Raw genomic sequence first — 20169 nt, 5'->3', positions numbered from 1 at the left:
CAAAGAAATAGGAAACCCCCACACTTATTCTAACCGACTCACTCCCTCTCCTTTCTCTGGTTTTCTTACACCCTTGGAGACTTAGAACATCTTAGAGAAAATCCAGCTAAAGCTAAGGAATTGGGCTGATGGTCTTGAGGAATTAAAGCTTGGAACTCAGAGAATCTACACACAAACATAACTCATCAAGGTAAGCTCCTAATATGTTGAATTGTGTTAATTTGCAGCTGGTTTTAAGGTTGAAAATTAGAATTTTGCATGTTGGAGGGATGAGGATTCAACTTTGATTTTTATAAGGTTTTGGCTTGAGTTTTTGTTGGGTTTTGCTGTTGAATCGATGGTATAACCATTGTGATAATTAGTTAGAATTGTTGGTTTGATTTTGGGGATAATTGGATTGATTGTTGAGGTGAAAATGGTTTTTATTCTGGGCACGAAGGGTTGGGCCGTGGCTCTGTTCTTGAGTGCTGCGGCCCTACGAAGCTGAGGAGCCAGGGAGGCTCTGCCTCTGGAGAGCGCCGCGGCGCCATAGGGCAGGGTCGCGGCTCAAATGGGCATCAGAGAGGTTTTAGCCTCTGTTTTGGGGGTGGGCCGCAGCGCCAGTTCTTAGGGCCACGACTCAAAAGGGAAATTTTGGCTAAATGGAGGTTTTAGGTGCGAGAATCTAACCTAGGGTGCTCGGGATCGATTCCACCACCGTGTTTGGTGGAATTCGATGTCCCGGAAGCTAGAATTATATCTGGAAACCGTTACTCGAATATTAATGGAATCCTTTATTATGCGTTGTGACTAGGTTTCCTTCTAGGCTCGGGATAGAGGGCTGTGCTCGTGATCGCGGTGCTGGGGAAGCACGGGATACATGTAAGAAAACCACTGTTCCCATAGAGCTTGTGTGCAGGGCTGAGCCCTATGTGAATGTGTTGTAGGGCATAGCCCTTTGATTGAATTTTTTCAAGTTTAGTATTTGCTTTATTATGCTATGGTTGCATATGTGTAAATGTTCAACAAGAGTCGGGAAAGGTGCAGGCCGAGGTCGGCAAGAACGAGAACGACAAGGGGCCGGGAACGGCGTTAGGCACGTGGAGTGCAAGGCCGAGTGTGGCAAGGGGACGGGAGCAGCGTTGAGCACGTGGAGTATGAGTTGCCAGGGAGAGACCCTGAAGGATACCTGGGATATCCTCACGGTGTGGACCGCGAACCCAGGGCTTGGTAAAGCGCCTGGGACGGCTTAGCCGTATGTGTTTAGCCTATTGATGGCCTGTCTATATGCTAAGTGTTTGTTGTGCATATGTTGTCTGCTTGTGAGGGTTTTCTTGCTGGGCTTCGACTCATGGGTGCTCTGTGGTGCAGGCAAGGGCAAGGGGAAAGTCGACCAACCATGAGTACGGAGAGTGTGAAGCGGCGCGTACATGTTTGGCCTGCCTGGCTGCCACAGCCAGTGATTTTGAGAGATAATCGTATTAAAACTTAGATTTTGTCGTATAGTCGACTTGGTTTGTACTTATATGTTGTAAATATTTCTGAACAGTATTTTGGGATCCCAAGTGTCAAAAACTTTATGTTTTTAGTAAATGGAATTATTTTCAAAGTTTATTTCTCTGTTTATGCTTTGATTACACTTTTGATTTAAAACCTTGATTAGCGAGTTAAATGCACGTTTAAAACTCACTTAGTAACGGCTCTAAGGAAGTAGGGCGTTACAATATATTTTTACCATGTCATGGCTCCAACCCAAACTATATATTTTTACCATGTCCTGGCCCCAACCCGAACTATATTACCATTGTCCTGGTTCCAACCTAGACTATATATTTTTACCATGTCCTAACTCCAACCCGGACTATAGTACCATTGTCCTGGCTCCAACCTAGACTATATATTTTTACCATGTTCTGGCTCCAACCCGGGCTATATTATCATTGTCCTGGCTCCGACCCAAATTTTAGCCTACTGTGTCCTGGCTCCAACCCGAACCTACTTACCATTTAGTCACAGAATGCAAAAGCATTGCAAGAGTAGGTATTAAGCATACCCTGGTCTTAATGACCAAACAAAACTAGTGTAATCTATTACTACAAGCACACACTAGTATATTCATGTTATAGCCAAGAAAGGGAAAGGCTAACTTACTTGGAGTCCTTAGTTCCCAACTGGATCCTTATTACTGCTATTCATTTTTCCCTTTTGCAGTTACTGTAATTAATACAATGTACTCAGATTAAGCTATGACATATACTTATAGCTAATATTTTACAATAGCTACATGAAATAAACTCTCAGAGACTCTATACTGTAGCCTCTTATACACTTCATAGTGTATAAGGCCAGGTTTTCTTTTCAGTCTTTAAGTTATCGTAGGAAAATTGGTCTCATAGTAACATGCTCTCCATACCGCGTGTTTTAATATTTATTAAAGAAGGAGTTATCTTATTTGATCATTTGGTACTCTGGTTTTAGAAAAAGGAGTTAACAAAATCACATCTTTAGAAAAATACAATAATTTTTGTCCTTTTATGAAGTTCACCATTTCCTTTCATAATACCAAAGTACTCCTTTCAAATTCTTTAATTATTATTATTTTTGAAAAGCCACCCTTTGTTTATAAAGATCATTTTTAACCTAAACTTATATTTTTACCAAGTTAAATGATAATCTAAAACCTCTTTTCTGGTATTTTTGAAAAGGGCAATTGGAACATTAATTTATAAAATGGTAAAAATCACACTTTTGTTAACTCAAGTTGATTTTGGATTGGTTAAACCTCCAATTCCTTAGTTACCTTTGTAAAATAACCATTTTCCCATTTCCAAAATTTTACTTTCAATATTTGATTTAAAGTGGTAAAGTCCCATTTTTATACTTTTGCCATAATATGAGTTTTTGGCCAAAGCCCTTAAACTATCATTCATGTATTCTGTGTCATAAGGACGGGAACTAGGCAAAAATCTCGTGTCAAAACTCATTTTAGGTTAGGAGAACTAACCTCTCAAAAATCAATTTTCATTATGGTCCGAAATGACTACTTTTTAGATTTTAGGGATAACTTAGAAAACTTTTTTCTCTTAAACCATGACATATTTTTCTCTTAAATTTTATAGGGGTCGTGATACATATCTTAAATAACTTCATTAAAAATTTCATAATTTTTGAGATAGTAAAACCCATTCAAATAATTAAAGGAATCTGGGCAGTGCTTGTTGTCCAGAAGTTTTTTTTTTTCTTCAGATTTTTGGGCAAACTTTTGAATTTTTTTTTTCTCTTAAACCATAACATATTTTCATCTAAAATTTTACAGGGACAAATTTCATAGCTTTTAGATTAGTAAAATTCGTTCAAGATATAAAGAAATATTTGCAGTGCATGCTGCCCATAAATTTTTTAGATTTGCATCACAATGTCAAAAAGTGCATAACTTGGGCTTAAAAAAAATACTTTTTTTGTGATTTTCAAAAGCCTAAAATCAAGTACTCACAAAGAACTACACAAATACTCAAATTATTTTCACAAACAGGGGCAGTAGGGTGCGATCTGACCCAGTGGAAGCCATACTACTCACACTTAACCACAACAAGCATTTCCAGCATACACCCTAGCCACATGCATGCATGAAATTCATCATACCGCACAATCTCAACCTTAAGCATAAAATAGGCTCCAAAAACTATGGAAATACCCTATACAACCATATCTACAAAAATCATCACAAAACTCAAAGAAACAACCATAGATTTCTACCTTTTGAAGCCCTAGCTTGGAGATGTATTCCTTAGCTCTTCAAAAATTTCCCTTTGTGCTCTACACTCTAAAAACCGAGCCCCAAGTCCCACATGCAGTTTTTTAAGAAAGGATTATGGTAGGAAGAACTTAGATGAGGGACAAGAACATGCAAACTTACAAAAACCTCTTACCTTGCTTTATTTGATCACAAATGTGCTCAATCTTTGAGATCCAACTAGTGAAAAGCTTCTCTTGAACCCTAGAACACAAGATCAATACCATGCATGGCTATTATATTACATGCATGCACAAGGAAACCCCTAAGGTTTTGAGTTTGAAGGGAATGAAAAGGAAAATGCACAAAAGATTTGATACTTACACTAGACATGGGTTTCTTCTTGAACTTCTTCCTTCTCCAATGGAGAAGAAGAGTGTAGCTTGCTAAGAAGGGAGTTTGTTGCAGCAATGGAGGTTAGGGATAGAGAGGGTTTCGGGTTTGGGAGAGGGAATGGTAAAGAGAAAAAAAATTTGAGAGAAAAAAAATGATTAAACTCTTAACTTGTGAATAGGGTAAAACTCTTCCTATTCTTGGCCCTTTGGGGTATGTGTCCTAGCTCACGAGAGCCCTAGGGTCTACCCCTAGCCTTGTCGCCCACCTCTCTCTCTCTCTCTCTCTCTCTCTTCCCTTGGAAATTACTCTTATACCCTTACTTAATTTACCTCACATATAAGGAACCCAAGGGCCCTTTGGAAATTTTGTGCTCTAAATTTCCCTTAATTTTAACCTATAGTTTTTAAATCTCCAAGCATAATTAAATAAATTAATTTGTGACCAAACATAAAAATTTTCACAATATCCAATAATTTTGTCAATTTATCACATATTGACCAAAATGCCCTTAAAGGCCCGAGCAAGAAATTTTCATTCTTAAGCCCAGTTGATTGGAATTCAAACCTCAGTCAATTCTCTTAAAATTTATTAGCTCAACAATAAATTTCTAGTTGCCAAAAAAAAAAATTTATGCCATAGTATTTCTTATTTTATTTAATCCGAGATTTTTCTCCCATTAGGATTTACCCCTTGGTCCGAGACCAATCTTTCTTTTCATAAAAGTAGATCCTTTACCAGATCATCACAACGACTATAAAAATTCACAAATTCATATAATATCATTTATCAAAATAATATTCCACATAATTCTTCACCGGCTCGAACCGGCTACTAACGTGTGTTCAAAACACGTGACATCACACGCACCTTGACAATCAGAGGTATGTTCCCCATAAAGTTGGTACACAACTTTCTGCAATGGGCCTCGTGCAATCCTCATGGGCTGTAGTCTCTATTTAGTGTAGCCCTTTTGTATTAATTTAGTATTAACACTCTAGAATGGGGGAATTTGTATTAATGATAGATGGTTGACATTAATGACCCTAGCCTCTATAAATAGGGTTGGGGTATCTCATTTACAAGGGTTCGAACTTTTAGAGAGAGAAACTCTGTAACTCAGTGCAATATATACACTGCTTGAGAACTACCATTGAAGCTTGCTCAAATAAGCTTCAAGCTTCAAGCTCACTAAATACCAAAGACTCATTGACTAGGGCTCTTTTATAGCTTGAACCACATAAAACCCTTGTGTTCTTTTCTGTTATTATCTTTAAACTCTCAGATTAGGTTGATAGCGAAAAAGGAAGTCAACATTGTGGTGCTTTCATTGAAAGATTAAAGAAAGCTTGAAGAACATAGTCATGGTGACCAATTGGAGAAACGAACCTGATGATGTAGCTCCTCCCGTCGGAGTTAAGGGAGAAGAAACCAACTGTCCACCACCGCAGGACCTCCCTGAGATGGTGGAAGACTACGACAAAAACGTCAAATATGAAGGCATGGATGGCAGAGGCGACAACGAGTATTATGAGGAGGAATACCCTCAGCCCATGGACGTGGAGGAGACACCTGAAGTGGTGGCCACTCAGCAGCAGCAAACTCGACACCTAAAAGGGTAATATCACAACCCTACAAGAGATAGTTAACGCCATGAGGGCTACTCTGGTGGCCTAAGGGCTGCGAGTGGACTCTCTTGGTGATGTAAGATCTAGGCAGCCAGCTGGTGTGCCACTTGAGCACCTAGTTAGAGTGCCACCTCTCGACCTAGCTGGTGTACCTCTCGAGCACCCGACTGATGTGGTGCAAGATCCGCCAGCTGGCATGCCCCCTGTGCACCCAACTGGAGTTGGAACCCCACATGTGCCACAAGATCGTGGTAAGGGTAAGATCGACAACAAACCTGCTCCCAAGCAAAACCCTGAAGATAATTAGGCCCCAAGGCTAGCTAGTAAGGGTAAAGGCCTAGGTGCACGAGGACACTGCATCCGTGGAGCCCAGGGCGTTCTGCCCAGGCGCGCCAATAGGAATCGCATAAGGCTCGGAGGTGGTGTCTCCCTAGAACCTCACCATCACCACAGGAACAATGACCAAGGAGCCAACAGGCGAAACACCTCCATTAAACAAGAATGCACCATCTGCATCTCGGTTAATAATGAAAACGTTGAGTCCGACGGAGAAATGAAAGAGCATACCCCGAGGGCAGTGGTGCATTCCGAGGCTAAAATGGCCTATGAGAAGGCCTGAACACTCGTAGGTGTAATAAGGCTTTCGGGTGCGAACCGAGGAGGAGGGACCAGTCAGACCTCCGGGACAACCTCAACGCACGAAAGAGGGATAACCCAACACAAAGTGTCAACCAACACCGTGACCTCGTTTGCACGGAGTTAGAGAACTTGAAGAGGATAATGCTCAGGCTAGCCCGACGTTAGGGCCATGACTCTGACTCAGAGGACGAGGACGAGGAGCCATGTTCTCCTCATATTGTAGAAGCCCCTTTACCCCTAGGCTTTAAGATGCCTGCCATCACATCCTATAATGGCAGTACGAATCCCACCGACCACCTTTCGAAGTTCAATAGGTTGATGCCAGTTGATTGCATCTCCGAAGATGCCAAATGTCATGTGTTCCCGATAACCTTGACAAGACCTGTAGATGAATGGTTTAAGAAGCATAGGTCATGATCCATTCAATCTTGGCACCAGCTATCGTCTTCCTTTTGAAGAAAATTCATAGCTGCTCAGAAGGTGAGCTTTGAGGTCAATGCTTTAGCCAACATAAAGCAGGGACCATTCAAGACCCTCAAAGCTTACATCAAGCACTTCAATGAGGAAGCTACGAGGACCAAGATGGTTGACAATGGACAACAGCTAATGGCCTTACAGGCTGGCATCCATGTGGGGTCCCCGTTGTGGGATGACCTCTAGCAGAGAGGATGCCGAAGGCTCGACAACTTCACCTATCGAGCACAAGAGTAGATCAGCTGGGACAATGCCCAGATTAGAGCATTTGGGGGGCCCGTGGCCAGGCCCTGTGGCCTCGGGGACCCAGTATCCACCCTACGCTCTTGTCCAACCAAGTGTGGCAGGAGCTCAGTCCAGTCCATTTGTCCCGCCACCTGGCTTTAGTGTCGTGCCACCCACTGGTTTCAGTGCGGACCCGACGAGATATGGAGTAGCACCCACTAGATATAGTGCTTATCATCCCACATTCAGTGCTGGATTTTTTGCTCCATTTGAGTTTGCTGCACCCAGTCGAACCCCCAGCAGCAGTAGACGCGGGGGCAAAGGCAAGGGTAGAAAGCCAAAGGGAAATGGGACAGCGCAGACAAGACAGGGAATTGCCCCCAATGAGAATTATGTCTCGCAATACTCTGAGTATACTGACTTAGTGGACTCTCGTGAGAACATCTTTGTGGCCACAAAACAGTATGTTCATTATCAAAAGCCACAACCCATTCAGAGAGACAAGGAAAGACGAGATCCCAACAAGTTTTGCCATTTTCATAACGATGTGAGGCACCACACAAATGAGTGTTGCCAACTCAAGGGTGAGATCAAAATCCTCATCAAACTGGGACAACTCTGCCAGTATGCTTTGGATGGAGCACGCTAGGCTAAGGCCCCAGTAACACCCACACAACCCGCAGCCCCCCATGCTCCAAGTATGGCACCCACAGATTCACAACATCAGATAGTCCACGGACCTCCCCCAGTGAATGGGCGAGTGGGGACCATCTCCGGAGGACCCCACTTGGGGAGCACCTCACAAGGCTCGCAGAATAGGTATGCGTAGGCCTTAAACCACAATGGTGAAGTGTTGGCACTAGCTCAATTGCTAGCTCAATGCCAAGGATGACCGACCAAGTCATCACATTCTCAAAGGACGATGCTCGGAGAGTGCACTTTCCTCACCACGACCCCTTGGTGATCGATAGCCAGGTTTCCAATAAGATGGTGGCTCGAATCCTAGCAGACAACGAGAGTTAAGTGAACATCCTGTTCAAGTCAGCCTATGAGAAGATCAGGTTGACCACAAGCAACTTTTCCCCGTGCACCTAAAGTACTGCACCTTCATGGTGGTGGATTGCTCCTCAACATATAACACTATCTTGGGGCATCTGACCTTGGTAGAGTTTGGGGCGGTTACCTCCATTCAGAATCTATGCATGAAGTTCCCCACAAACTCAGGGATTGGCACAGTCCGAGGAGACCATAAAGAGGTGAGGCAATGCTACAATGTGTCCCTCAAGCAACCGGTAATGGTGATCGGGGTGTTGGTTCCCGAACAGCCTCTTCCCGAGGAGGTGGAGGTGCATACTGTTCGGGTTGGTGAAACCAAAGAGTTGGACCCGTGGGTTCAATAAGAGAGGGCTATTGAGCCCATGGAGGAAGTCAAGGAGATGGCCCTTGATGCCTCCGTCCCCAAAAGAAAGACCAAGGTCGGAAAGAATCTAAAGGCAGAAGTTTAAGAAGCACTGATGGGCTTTCTCTGGGGAAATCATAATGTTTTTGCCTGGTCTCACTCTGACATGACTGTCATTGACCCAAATATCATTTGTCATGCCTTGAATGTCGATCCGAATGTGGCTTCGATTAAGCAAAAGCGGAGAAAATTTGACCAGACCAGGGCAGAAGCCTTATAGGCAAAGGTAGACAAGTTACTCGCAAACGGATTCATTCAGGACACCCAATACCCCAAGTGGGTATCCAATCTGGTCCTTGTACCCAAGCCAAATGGCATCTAGACGACCTGCATAGACTTCTCTGACCTCAACAAGGCTTGCTCTAAAGACTGTTTCCCGCTCCGGGTACGAACTCTTGTCCTTTATGGATGCGTACTCAGGCTATAACCAGATCTCCATGCATGTTGCAGATCAAGAACACACATGCTTCTGAATCGATAAAGGAGTTTACTGCTATAAAGTGATGCCTTTTGGGTTGAAGAATGCTGGTGCCACCTACCAAAGGATCGTGAACCGTATGTTCAAGGAACATTTGGTACATAACATGGAGGTTTATGTACATGACATGGTGGTCAAGTCTAGAACAACCCTTGACCACGTAAAGGATCTGGCAGAGGTATTTTTAGTATTTCCCAGGTTTGGGATGAAGCTAAAGCCCCAAAAGTGCACTTTTGGAGTTGCCTCTGGGAAGTTCCTGGGCTTTATTGTCAGTGCTTGAGGTATAGAGCCAAACCCCGAGAAGATCAAAATCCTCGTCGATATGCCATCCCCCGAAAGCATAAGGATGTTTAGAGCCTCATCGGGAGGATAGCTGCCCTGAGTCGCTTTGTTTCCAAGGCGACTGACAAGTCCCGCTCTTTAACATTCTCCAAGGTGGTCAGAGGTTTGAATGGACGGAGGAGTGCGAACATGCATTCATAAATCTGAAGGCGCACATGGAAAACCCACCTATCTTGTCAAAGCCTGTAGATGGAGAGCCCCTCCTACTTTACATGGCTGTCTCAGAGAATGCCATTAGTGCTGCCATAGTACGCAAGGAAGGCCGCGTCCAACACCCCGTGTACTATGTGAGCAAGAGACTCCTCAGAGCAGAGTCTAGATACCCGCTCATGGAGAAGCTGACCTTTTTCCTAATGGTGGCTTCTCAGAACCATCCCTTACAGCAGGTCCTCCAAAAGTCAGAGTCATTTGGAAGACTCTTGAAGTGGTCAGTTGAGCTTAGTTAGTTTGACATCACTTATCACTTGAGGACTACAATAAAGGGACAAGCACTGATAGATTTCATCGCCGAGTGCATGGGAAACCAAGAGAGACCTGGGGACACCCCGGTGATTGGGCCCATGTGGAAGTTATACGTAGAAGAATCATCGAATGAAAATGGTGTCAAAGCAGGCCTCATTTTGGTATCTCCTGAGGGGCACAAAGTTCATAGCGCTATGAGATTTGGGTTTGGCGCCTTATACAACGAAGCTGAGTATGAGGCGCTCATTGCTGGGCTTCGAGTAGCCCTTGAGCTCAAGGCCAATAGCCTCGAGATTTTCAGTGACTCGCAACTTGTAGTCAATTAGGTACTCGGGGAGTACCAGGCCCAGGGGACAAAATTGCTGCTTACTTGGCAAAGACCCAAGAAATGCTACACAGCTTCAAAAAATTTACCATTCGACAAGTGCCACGGGAACATAATTCTAACGCTGATGCCCTTTCCAAGCTTGCAACCACTAAGGATGCTGAACTGATCAAGTAGTTTCCATTGACCACTTAGATTCTTTGAGAATCTCAGCTCCCAAGGAAGTGGACGCAGTTCAACCTCAGGACAGTTAGATGGAACCCATAGTGAAATATCTTGTCTCCAGGGAGTTACCGCAGGATAAGAAAGCAGCTTGGAAGATGCTTTACTAAGCGCCACAGTACGTTGTCATGGACAACAAACTATATAGGCGAGGATATTCATTTCCCTTGCTCCAATTTGTGTCAAGATAAGAAGCCAATCTGATACTCCGAGAGGTGCATGAGGGCTTTTACGGGGACCACGCTGGGGGGCAGAGCCTCACCAAGAAGATCTTGAGATAAGGATACTTTTGGCCCACCATGAACAGAGATGTGATGGACTATGTCAAGAAATGTGACAAGTGCCAACACTTTGCCAATATACCTCGAGGTCCTCCAAATAAGCTCACCCAGATGACCAACCCCTGGCCCTTTGCTATCTGGGGGATTGACCTTATCCAGGCATTGCCCATGAGAAAAAGAAGGAGTGAAGTATCCAATAATGGCGGTCGACTATTTCACGAAGTGGGTCGAGGCCGAGCCACTTGCTACAATCACTTCTAAGAAGGCACTAGACTTCGTTATCAAGAACATTGTTTGTCGCTACGGGCTCCTGAGGAAAATAGTCTCCGACAACGGCTTGCAGTTTGACAGCAAGGTGCTCACAGAATTCTATCAATGGCATAGGGTTGTGAAGAGCTTTTCCTCTATGGCCCACCCATAGGAAAACGGTCTGGTGCAAGCAGTCAAAAGGATGCTCAAAGCCACCTTGAAGAAAAGGCTTGAACAGGCAAAATGCGCTTGGCCCGAGGATTTGCCCAGGGCATTGTGGAGTTACCGCACCACTGCCAGGACCTCCATTGGCCATTCACCATTCTCTATGGCTTATGGGTACAAGGCCATGCTCCCGGTTGAGGCAACAATCTCCACTCACCAATGGGATACGTATGATTCGACCACAAACCATGCTTTACTCAGAGAATCCCTGGACCTTGTGGATGAGCTCCGTTAAGCTTCTCAGCTTCGAGTAGCATCCTACTAGTAGAAAGTAGTCAGATATTTCAACTCTAAAGTGAAGGATATGAAGTTTGGGATCAGAGATCTGGTGTTGCAAGAGTCTTCTTAGCCACCCGAGACCCCGATGCAGGACTGCTCAGACCTAACTGGGAGGGCCCATACCAAGTTGAGAGCGTTGTATGTCCAAGGACATACAAATTAGCTCGACTAAATGGGGAATTGATACCCCATGCCTGGAATGTCAAGCATCTTCACCGGTATTACCAGTAATATGAGCAGTGGATTTATTAATTTTTGTAATCTCCTTCTAGCCTCTGAGCACAATTAATGGAAACCATGTAGACAGAACACAGTAAATTTTTTGAGAGAATCTGCTTATATTTGTTAGTTTCCTTTATTTTGTACTACTTGTAGAGCACCCGCTCGCTGGCCTAGACAAGTGAACGCAGACTAGTCTCTGATCACTTGGGGGACATGGAGTTAGGGCAGCCTCATAGAGTACCACGCCTCGTAGAGGATGACCTAGGAAACTAAGCTTGTCAAAAGTGGAGTAAGCCTGGTGTCAGTACCCCGAGAATAGAGGGAAATAAGAGGTTTTGAGTCTGCGATCTAAGAAACTAAGCTTGTTTAGTGCAGAGTAGGCGCTTAGCTTCTAGAGACTTAAGACTAGAATCCTAGTAGCGCGAGAACAGACTTAGGTCACCTCCCGTGAACATTGTGCCCGAGGAGCACTGACCAAGTCCCTTGATCTCGAGATGCAAACGGAAGACCAAGTCACCTATACTTGGTTCTGAGGCATGGACTTGGGTTACCTCCCATGGACGTTGTGCTCAAGGAGGACTAACCAAGTCCCTGGTAAGCCTTAAGAAAATAGCATCAGAAAGTCGATGACCTGGGAAGATCAGCTAGTCGACGAGTGAAGCATCCCTAATGTCATAAGACCCCATAGCTAACCGACCGGTGAAATACCCAGTGCCAAAGAGATCCAAGTAACACGAGATTGGATTTAGCATATTCTCCTGAGGACAGCGTGCGCCCGAGCAGTAATAACAAAGTCCTAATACTCGAGATGTGAACAAAGGCCAGAGTCGTCCGTACTCGGGCACAAGCCTAAGTCGCCTAAGACTTGAGCATAAGACTCTGCGAGACATTGCATTAGTTGCCCTAAAATAGCGCGAGAATGGACTTAAGGTTACCTTCTGTGGATTCTATGCTCGAGAAGTAATAACCAAGTCCCTCGATCTCAGGATACAAATTGGGGCCGGAGTCACTTGCACTTGAAGTCAGGAGTCGACCCTAGGAGCAAAAAAAAACCCAAGTTACATGAGAATGGACTTAGGTCACCTCTCATGGATATCGTGCCCGAGGAGCAATGATCAAGTTTATGATCCCAAGATGTCAACAAAAGCCCGAGTCATTGGAACTCGGAGCTAGACTTCGAGTGCTACAACTTTAGTGTCAGAAAAAACCTAGTCTAAGGGCGAGGAACTCAATTACCTAAACCCAGGATAATGAGTTCACGACTTCCACGTGATTAGATTCTGAGTTGTGTACTCGGGGGGCAAATTGAAAGGTCTAAGCTGACCCACCGGTGACCACGTACCCGGGGGACAAGTAGCTTAATGCGAATGACCTCCTAAGGGCCCGAGTCATTGGGAATCGGGACACAAGAAGACATTAAAGTTACTTTCAAGGACATCAAGCTTGGAAAACAACAATAAATGTCTTAAGCATCAAGCACTAAGGAAAAACCCAACAGTGCAAATAGACCCCTTCAAAGCTTGAGTCGTTGAAACTCGAAGGCGTAGGATATTCAAGTGCCCTCACTTGACCCTGCATCAAAGTTACTCTTAGGACCACGAGCCTAAGAAGAAACACTAAATGAACAAGCATTTAGACAATGGCAAGAAGATCCTCAAGCTCTAAGTATCGCAGGCTGGTCCCGTCCTGAGTTGTTGGAACTCAGGGACGTAGGGCCGCGTCAGGTGTATCAATTGACTTCGTCTTAAAGTTACTATCGAGGACCACGAGCCTACAGAGTAGCACTAAATGCATAAAAAATTTCTAAGTACTAAGAGAAGTCGATAAAGACTCGAGTCTTCGAGACTTGAGCACAAGACCTAAGTCAACAACTTGGGACTCTCGTGAGTTATATTATGTTGAGTTGAATTCAAAAATTCCATGTTGCCTATTTACTAAGTGTCAATTCGATAGTAATAGTGCAATCATGGAAATAAAGTAGTGCAAGCTGCATAAGTTTAAACAGAAAATTATTTACAATAGAGCTCGGGGGTTCGAGCATTAATTGTCTATACCCCAATAAACTATGGCACACAGGCCTAAATGAGAGAGTCGTGCCACGTGGCCCTCCGAGACCTCTTCCACTAGGTCAATGATTGGGTCCACTTCCAGAGCCTTTCCAGCCTCATGAGCCATAATCTGAGCCACCTCCATAGTTTGGGTTTCCAGTAGATGCTTTTCAGAGAGGATTTTGTACTTCTCAGGTTCTTCAGTGAAGTCTAGGCTCATCTCCTAATTATTAAACCATACCACGTAAAAGGCATCCTCGAAAATTGTCTCAACTTCCTACTTAAGCTTTTCCACCTGATACTGAGAGGACCTGTTCATCTCCATGGCTTGGATGGCCTTTCTCTCGCCAAGATCGACTCTTTTGTTGGCTTCCTTGAGTTGCTCCTGAAACTGGGAGATCTCTCGGACTCCCCGAGCAAACTCTACCATTGCCTTCTTAGCCTCCTTCTTGGCCTTTTGCAACTCTTTGGAAGTCTTTAGGGTGGCCTCCTCGAGCTCCCAAAAGTATTTATGCTCAACTTACAAGGTGGCCTGAAGGCGAGTGAGCTCTTCTGGGGGGACTCGGTTCTTTTCCTTGAGAACAACTATCTTGTCATGGGCTCGTTGGAGTTCATATGAATTCTCCATCATAATATCACCTATGCATTGACAAGCCAAGGCAGACTGCATAAAAAAAGAAAAATTAGTTCAAGAAGTGTGGTGGGTAAGTAAAGTAAGATCTCGAGAAGAGGTGACTTACCCAAATAGTGGCATACCAACATGAAGCAACGAGAGAGGCCTCGTTGCTATCACCCAACTAGGAAATGTTGTGGGCGGTCAGCTCGATCATGGTGGAGCTCACCCTCTAGAGGAGCTCGGCCGCGAGAGGGGCGACAACTTCCCCTAGCTTGGTGGAGAAGAAAGTCTCCAACTCAGCCCGACCTATCGAAGAATTGATAGGTTGCTCTCTCTGAGGCTTCAGCTGGCGTAGGGCCTCCACAATGTCATGAAGGAGTTTGTTACCCTCCGCTATCCTCGCATCAAAATGTTGGAGCATCGCCTGGTATTGCTCTAGTAGGTCCCCCTCATACCTCTCGGGGTATACCAGGAATTGGAGCCGGTGAAGAATTATGTGGAATATTATTTTGATAAATGATAGTATATAAATTTGTGATGATACATGAATTTTTATAGCCATTGTGATGATCCGGTAAGGGATCTAGCTTTAAATGCAAAAAAAAGATTGGTCTCGGACCAAGGAGTAAACCCTAATGGGAAAAAAATCTCGAATTAAATAAAATAAGAAATACTATGGCATAAAAATATTAATTTTGTCTGACAACTGGGACTTTATAGTCGAGCCAATAAATTTAATAAAAATTGATTGAGGTTTGAATTCCAATCAACCGGGCTTAAGAATGAGAATTTCTTACTCGGGCCTCTAAAGGCATTTTGGTCAATTTGATAAAATTACCAAAATTATGTGATATGTGACAAATTTTATTTTTGGGTCACATTTAATTTAATTAATTAAATAGGAGATATTTAAAAACTATAGGGTAAAATTTTAGGGAATTTTAGATAAGTAAAATTACCAAAGGGCTCTTGAGTGTCTAAGGAGATAGGTAAAAATGAGCAAGGGCATAAAGGTCTTTTCCAAGGTAGGAGAGAGAGTGTGGTAGGCAGCAAGGCTATACCCTAGGGCTCTCAAGAGCCTAGGACACCTACCCTAGGGGAAGAGTAAGAGCCTTACCCCACTCACAGGTTAAACCATAATCATTTTTTTTCTCTTACAATTTTAATCATTTTCTCACAAAATTATTTTCTCTCAAGAAAACACTCTCTCTTCCATTCCCTCTCCCAAACCCGAAACCCTAAAGCCCTCTACCCCTCCATTGCTACAATATTTTCTCTCCATAATCTAAGCACACTCATCCCCCATTGAAGAAGGGAGAAGCTCAAGAGAGCATTTGTGTAGAGTAAGTTTCAAAACCCCATTCATCTTCCCTTCCATTTTCTTCTTTAAACCCAAAACCCTAAGGTTGTATTATGCATGCATGTGATCTAATATCCATGCATGGAATTTATCTTGTGTTCTAGGGTTCAAGGGAAGCTTGTACTAGTTGGATCTCAACGAGTGAGCTCTTTGGTGATCAAGTAAAAGCAAGGTAAGAGGTCTTGGTAGTTTGCATGTTTTGTCCCTCATCTAAGTCTTTCTACCCTAACTCTTTCTCAAAAATCTGCATGTGGTATTTTGGGGCTCGATTTGAGAGTGTAGAGCACAAGGGGAAGTTTTGAGAAGCTAAGGAAAACACATTTCCAAGCTAGAACTATAAAAAGGTAGAAATCTATGGTTATTCTTTGAGTTTTGTGTTAATATTTGTAGACCTGGTTGTATAAGTTATTTTGATGGTTTTGGAGCTTATTATATGCTTAAGGTTGAGATTGTGTGATTTTATGATTTGCATGCATGCATGTGGCTAGGGTTATGCTAGAAATGCTTGCTGATGTTAAGTTTATGAAAAAAATACATGCTGCCAAAATTTCGTGGTCTGGCTTCCAATAGGTCAAATCGTACTCTACTGCCTTTTTTTATGAAAATAATTTGTTTAGTTTCATATTTCTTTGTAATTACTTGATGATAGGCTTTGGAAAATCGTAAAAATGTTTTTTAAACCCAAGTTATGCTCTTTTTGGCATTGTGACGCAAATTTGGAAAATTCTGGGCAGCATGCACTGCCCAAATTGTTTTAACTTTTGAACTGGGTTTACTAATAAAAAAAATATGAAATTTGGTAGGGTGTTAGTTTAAAAATTTATAAGTGTCACTGTAAAATGTTATAGGAAAATGTGTAATGGTATAAAAGATATGATTTTTCAAAGTTTGCCCTAAAATCTGGAAACAAAACTTCTGGACAACAAGCACTGTCCAGATTGCTTTAAACATTTTGATGGGTTATAATTATCTAAAAATTATAAAATTTTGAAGAAAGCTAATTTATACACGTATAAATATCTCTGTAAACTTTTAGAAAGAACTGGGCTACAACGTAAGATAAATAAATTTTCAAAGTTCCTTAAAATCTGGGAAAAACTGATGGGCAGCACGCAATGCCCATATTGCTTTAAATATTTGAATGAGTTTTGCCATCCCAAAATTTATGAAATTTTGAAGGAAATTATTTAAGATGTGTATCAAGACCTCTATAAAATTTTAGATAAAATTGTGACATGGTTTAAGAGAAATATTTTTTCTAATTTTTCCCTAAAATTGGAAAAGTAGTAATTTCGAACCTTAACGAAAAGTGATTTTTGGGAGGTTAGTTCTCCTAACCTAAAACAAATTTTGATGCGAGACTTTCACCTAGTTCTTGTCCTTATGACACATAATACGTGAAAAATAGTTTAACGGTTTTGGTTAAAAAAACTCAATTTAGGGAAAAAGCTTAAAAACAAGACTTTATCACTTTTAAAACATATAATGACATTAAAGTTTTTGAAATGAAAAGAAATAATTCTTTGCAAAGATAACTAAGGATTTGGAGATTTAACCAATCCCAAATTTGCTTGAGTTAATTTAAAAGTTGATTTTTACCATTTTATAAGTTAATGGTCCAGTTTTCCTTCTTTTCAAAAATAACATAAAATGAGATCGTAGGTTATGGATAAAAATGGTAAAAATGGGAGTTTGAATTTTGTAGAACCCTTAAGAGAAAGGGGTAACGTTGTCCGATATTATTTGTAAATGGTCAAAAAGCGGTATTTTGGTAAATGATAGAAAGCGGTAAACTTTCGTAAGAGGACAACAAGTTGGTATTTTTCTAAAGATATGAGTTGAGTAGAACTCATTTTTCCTAAAACCAAAATACGAGTTATCCAATAAGAGAGTTCTTTATTTAAAGAATATTCAAATGCACAGCACGGAGAGTGTGTTATGGTGAGCCTGATTTTCTTATGATATTGTAAAGACTGAAACAAAATCTGACCTTATACACTATGAAGTGTATAAGAGGCTATAGTATAGAGTCTCTAAGAATTTATTTCATGTAGTTATCGTAGAATATTAGCTATAAGAATATGTCATAGTTTAATCCGAGTACACTGTATTAATAATAGTAACCACAAAAAGGGAAAAAAAATAGCGGTGTTAAAGATCCTGCTGGGAACTAAGGACTCCAAGTAAGTTAGCCTTTCTCTTTCTTGGCTACAACATGAATATACTAGTGTGTGCTCGTAGTTGTAGATTACACTAGTTTTGTTTGGGTCATTAAGACCAGGGTATGCTTAATTTATACTCTTGCAATGCTTTTGCATTCTGCGGCTAAATGGTAAGTGGGTTCGGGTTGGAGCCAGGATAATGGTAATATAGTCCGGGTTGGAGCCAAAACAATGGTAATATAGTCCAGGTTGGAACCAGGACATAAATGCTGGAACTGGGTTGAGGCCCGAATCCCTTGTTGTTAATCTATTGATTAGTTATGATATGTGTTATATATCTTGAATGTTCTGGGAATTTTCTAAGTTCCCGTTATTGTGATATGTGTGAACTTGGCTGTTAGAAACAACTAGAGTATTTATTTCGGATATGGTTATATATATTGAATGTCTGGGATTTTCTGAGTCCAAGTTGTTATGATATGTATAAAAATTGGTTGTTGGGCACAACCAATGTGCTTGGTTTTCTGTTATGGCTATTATTGAGAATTGTATGATAGGGTTGAAACTTATCCAATATCCTAATGACCGATAATGAAATCTACCTTAGGTCGACCCATTACTGGGTTTAGTATACTTGTGTTGTAAGGCTATTCTTACTAAGCGTTTTCACTTACCTAGTTGTTTCATGTTGTAGGTAAGTGCAAAAGAAAAGTGGATCAGTGAGTGTTAGAGTTTGCTTGCGGATGTGTACTTGTGGCCCGACCTGGGGAGGTTTCTGATGGAACACCATTTGGAAAAGAAAAAGCTGGGAGCTTGTTATTTCTTTTATGACATTTGTTTTGCTATAACTCTATGAAAGAGTAGTTGTAATTTCATTTGCTAAACTAAAAGTGTGTGCACACAGTCATTTCTTAAAAGTTTTTTTTATATGGATTTTTGGTACAATGATTTAAAGTAAAAGTGTAAATTTTTGCATGATTTTGGTCTTGTATGTTTTGGATGGTTACATTGAATGTTTCTAACTTTATCTCCAATCTCACAACTCAAGTTAATGCCATATTGGCAGAACCAGTTGGAGTTGAAAGATGTCACACGGTCTACGGGTATAAACCCCCAAGGAGGTAACTGTCTCCTCGAGCAGTGAAGATAGACGTCTATTAGATCTAAGAAATCCTGAAACTCTTCCCTAGTCCAATGTCGGTGCATAATCTGGTCACAATGGAGAAGGGCGGGAGAAGCCTAGACGTGCTCAGGACTTACCCTATCCCCTACGCATGTGACATGGTATAGCATAAGGGAAGATTTACCTGGGGCAAGATGAGAAACCTCCATCCCTGCCTGGAGCTCCTCCTTAAGCTCCTGGTTTTCTTGGACTTCTCGAGCTGCCTCTACAGCCCTGATATTCTCCAGCCGCTACTCCTGCAGCTACTGGTTCAACATTGCCAGGGCGCGCCCATCAATATAGTTGATGTGTTGGGATGCCATCTTCTAGGACTTCTTGCATTGGCAGTACTTGGTCAGTTCAAGATTGCTGATCTTCTGCCCCGTGCTAAGAAGTCCTAACCCGATGAGGTTTTCCTCCGTCACCAAAAACCTGAGCTCGAGGTCTTGCTCAGGGAGGGAATTCATCTCATGGAGGTGTTCCTCAAAGATTTGGACATATGGAGTTTGGCGGAAGGGACCTATTCAAAGGAATGACTAAGTAAAGAACATGAATCAAAGAAACAAAGAAAAAAGAGAATGGCTGGAAAGATACTCACCAACTCTAAAGAAGTCGAGGATCAGGGTCGGGTTATTATGGGTCAGAAACCCATTTGTGAAGAAGAAGGCATCCTTGTAATCTCGAGAATGGTTCTCATTGTGGTGGGGAGCCTTGTAGTTGAGGGATGAGGTGACATACTTTATCAGGGCGTAATACCTGTAACGCTCTGGGTAGCTAAGACCATTACACTGTGTATTAATAAAGGTGTAGGACTTGCCAATCAAGTCATTTAGTTGAAAACGTGTCACTAAAACCATTATGAACTAGGGTTAAAAAGGTTTTGGTCATAAAAGATACATTTCATATAATTAAATGTTTTGAACAAGGGATCCCAAAAGAAACAACATTTGAAAGTCAGTTTACAAAATTGAAAGGTATAAACAACCGCTAGCCACTCTAAGGCAAAACAAATATTTATGGTCCTCCAGTTCCTGCCTCTTCCTCAACCGTGGCGGCCGAGCAGTTAGTCATGTACATTCTACCTTCAGAGCTCTCCGAATCAGGGCTGATCAAGCTTACCCTTGCCTTTACCTGCACCACGTAGCACCCATGAGCAAAGGCCCAGCAAGAAAACATAACATCATAGCACAAACATTGATAATAATC

Source organism: Humulus lupulus, chromosome 4 (assembly GCF_963169125.1).
Source record: "Humulus lupulus chromosome 4, drHumLupu1.1, whole genome shotgun sequence".
In the NCBI taxonomy this organism is placed as follows: Eukaryota; Viridiplantae; Streptophyta; class Magnoliopsida; order Rosales; family Cannabaceae; genus Humulus; species Humulus lupulus.
Note: the sequence above shows the minus strand (reverse complement) of the source record.